The sequence below is a fragment of the Neodiprion fabricii genome, unplaced genomic scaffold, assembly GCF_021155785.1.
Source record: "Neodiprion fabricii isolate iyNeoFabr1 unplaced genomic scaffold, iyNeoFabr1.1 ptg000053l, whole genome shotgun sequence".
Classification (NCBI taxonomy): Eukaryota; Metazoa; Arthropoda; class Insecta; order Hymenoptera; family Diprionidae; genus Neodiprion; species Neodiprion fabricii.
In genome coordinates, this window is record NW_025791596.1 from 60,820 (window position 1) to 65,338 (window position 4,519).

Consider the following 4,519-nt stretch of genomic DNA (forward strand, 5'->3'; position numbering starts at 1 on the left):
GAATATATCTGACCATATACTTACATATATATGTATATATACATACATATGAATATATACACATACATATATATATATATATATATATATGTATATATACATATGTATATTATAATTTTCAATTCACTTTTAAAAAATGGAAAATCAAAAAAAAAAATTGTTTTCACATTATTTCAATTTTTCAGAATCATGTATAATTATTGAAAAAATCCTGGACATTTTTGAATATTTGCCTATTTTTTATTTTATTTCATTTTTTCTTAATTTCTTCCATTCACAATCATTATTCATATCACTACATTATTTACCTGAATGACCTTCATTAATATTCTATTATATTAATGTATAATATAGATATTTATAAATATATATTCACATATATATGTATATATATATATATTGATATATATATATATATATATAGATATATATATAAAATAAAAAAATATAAATTATATAAAAATATATATATATATATATATATATATATGTATATACATATATAAATATATACACATATATACATACATATATATGTATATATATATATATATATAGATATATACATACATATATATATGTATATATATATATATATATATATATATATATATATATATATATATATATATGTGTATATATAAATGTATATTATAATTTTCAATTTACTTTTAAAAAAATGGGAATTGAAAAAAAAAATCTTCTTCCACAATATTTCAATTTTTTAAAATTATGTATAATTATCAAAAAAATCCCAAATATTTTCAATTATTCGCACATTTTTTATTTTATCACATTTTTGTATATATTTTTCCATTCACAATCATTTCTCATTTTATGACATCATATACCTTAATTACCTTCATTTATAATCTTTTGTATTGATGTATAATATAAATATACATATCTATATACATATGTGTATATATATATATATATATATATATATATATATATATATATATATATATATATATATATATATATATATGTATATATGCATATGTGTATTAAAATTTTCAATTTACTTTAAAAAATGGGAAATTGAAAAAAAAAAAAATTTACTTACGACATTTCAATTTTCCAAACGTACGTACAATTATTAGAAAAATCCTGAATATTCTTAATCATTCGACTATTTTTTATTTTATTTCATTTTTTTATAATTTTTCGTATTCACGATCATCTTTTATTTTATGACATTATATACCTCAATTACCTTCATTTATATTCTTTTATATTAATGTATAATATAAATATACATATTCATATACATATATAATTATATATATATATATATTTATATATATATAAATATATATATATATATATATATATATATATATATATATATATATATATATATATATATATATATATATATATATATATATATATATATATATATATATATTTATATATATAAATATATATATATATATGAATATATATGTATATATATATATACATATTTATATGTATGTATATATGCATATGTATGTTATAATTTTCAATTTACTTCAAGAAATGGGAAATTGAAAGAAAAAAAATTTTTCATACCATATTTCAATTTTCCAAAATTATGTATAATTATTAGAAAAATCCTGAATATTCTTAATCAGTCGCTTATTTTTTATTTCATTTCATTTTTTGATAATTTTTTGTATTCACAATCATTTTTATTCTATTACATCATTTACCTCGATTACCCTCATTCATATTCTATTATATTAATGTATATTATGAATATATATATGAATATAAACATACATATATATGTATATGGATATATAAATGTATATATATGTATATATATATATATATATATATATATATATATATATATTCATATACATATATATATATTCATATATATATATATATATATATATATATATATATATATATATATATATATATAAATATATATATACCTTTGTATAGTATAATTTTCAATTTACTTTTAAAAAATGGGAGATTGGAAGAAAGAAAATTTTTTGCACATTATTTCAATTTTCCAAAATTATGTATAATTATTAAAAAAATCCTAAATATTTTTAATTATTCGCCTATTTTTTATTTCCTTTCATTTTTTCATAATTTTTTCCACTCACAATCATTTTTTAGTTTATTACACTATTTACCTCAATTACCTTCATTTATATTCTATTATATTAATGTATATTATGAATATACATAAATATGAACATACACATATATGTATACAAATATATATATATGTATTTATATATATAAATATATACACATACATATATGGGCTATTCCGCGTCAACCGGATCAGTCATCTCTCAGATATTTCTTTAATTTGGCATGTGGATTGTGTAGGGGGAGTTAGATTTCTGTGCTGATGCGCGAATCTTATAATGCAAAATTCGATTTTTTATTAACAATAACAAATTAGACTCCCATTTTTTTCAAAAATTCATAACTTCGGCAAAAAATTAGATACAATATATTTTTTTTTTTCAAATTACGCGGAAGGCTTCATAGAATTTAAAAAAAAATACGAAATGGTAAAAAAAAGTTGTTATCAATTGTTTATTTAACAATTAATTTTTCGAAGATTTTTAAAACAGTGACTGACACGATCAAAAAATTTTTTTTAAATTCTGTCATGTTCCTTGTACTGTACTACTACCTGTGAATCAATTCCAGATGGGTGTTTTCTTTCGTTTCCGAGTAAAAAATCATTAAAGGTGTCGATGCGCATGAAATTGCGGCGCGACGAGTCTCTACGTAACGGCGGGCGGACGGTTGCCGTCCACCGCTACCCCGCGGTGGCGACGCAGCGTTATTTTAGAGTCATTTTCACGATGTAGGACATGACTGAAGAATCTGAAAAAAATACTGTACCTTCACAAGGCCTGCTCAAAGCGATAAGTGAAGTTTCAGGAATGTGTTTTTCACCGTTTTTCTTATTACAGAGATTCAAAATAACGGTTACACACCATGAGAGTGCACGTAGATGATAATAATTACATAACTTGCTACTTATTTTAAAATAAAAACACATTCTTGAAACTTCACTTATCGCTTTGAGCAGGCCTTGTGAAGGTACAGTATTTTTTTCAGATTCTTCAATCATGTCCTACATCGTGACAATGACTCTAAAATAACGCTGCGTCGCCACCGCGGGGTAGCGGTGGACGGCAACCGTCCGCCCGCCGTTACGTAGAGACTCGGCGCGCCGCAATTTCACGCGCATCGACACCTTTAATGATTTTTTACTCGAAAACGAAGAAAAATACCCCTCTGGAATTAATTCACAGGTAGTAGTACAGTTCAAGGAACATGACAGAATTTTAAAAAAATTTTTTGATCGTGTCAATCACTGTTTTAAAAATCTTTGAAAAATTAATTGTTAAATAAACAATTGATAACAACTTTTTTTTACCATTTCGTATTTTTTTTTAAATTCTATGAAGCCTTCCGCGTAATTTGAAAAAAAAAAATATATTGTATCTAATTTTTTGCCGAAGTTATGAATTTTTGAAAAAAATGGGAGTCTAATTTGTTATTGTTAATAAAAAATCGAATTTTGCATTACGAGATTCGCGCTTTGGCACAAAAATCCAACTCCCCCTACACAATCCACATGCCAAATTAAAAAAATATCTGAGAGATGACTGATCCGGTTGACGCGGAATAGCCCATATATATGCAAGCTTGTGTATAATCAAGCTTGGCTGCGTCGCTTATTGACACGCGTGTGAGAGTCAGTATGTAACAAGACTCCGAGCTGTCAGAATCAAGGTTATTATATTGATGTACACAAGGGTTTGCTATCGGCAATTGTATAGATTCAGGTTAGCTATAAGATTATTAGTAAATGGTAATATCTCTGTATTTCACTAATTTGTACATATTTTTAATATTACAGTTGTTAACTGCATCTTACATGCGTGGATTATCACCCTAATCTTCATTCCTTTCTAACAATATAATTATTGGCTTACAAATCTATACAATGGAGAGTAAAGCAAAGTTTCATTTTGTCTCGGAGCCCGGTGTGGATTCAAAAAGCACCGTAGTTAATTGAAAAGAATACAGCTGCTCGGCCAAGAGGAAATTTTTTCGTTTCCGGCAGATAAGCAGACTAGTGCTCAACATAAAGAGCTTTTTGATAATCCAATAGTGAAGAATGTTGTTAAAAATTTGAAGATCCGCAATAAATTTCGCAATGTGGTATTGACCTTATCTGAAGACCTTGAGAATATTTACTTGGATACAGAAGGAAACGTCGTGTTGTTTGATGAATACTTAGAAAAAATCACAACAGAGCAAGAGTCAGAGGTAAACGAACGGTCAACGGTCACATTTAAAAGAAAAACTAGCGATTTGATAAAAGATATAGTGATTGAAAAGTTCGACACAGAAAATATAAATGCTAGTGTGTGGATTAATTTATTTGTGCAGGAATGTGACAGAGTAGGGATTGTAAAAAATAAATACGCTGAAGTATTACGATTGTTTTTAGAGAAATCCGCTTTAGATTGGT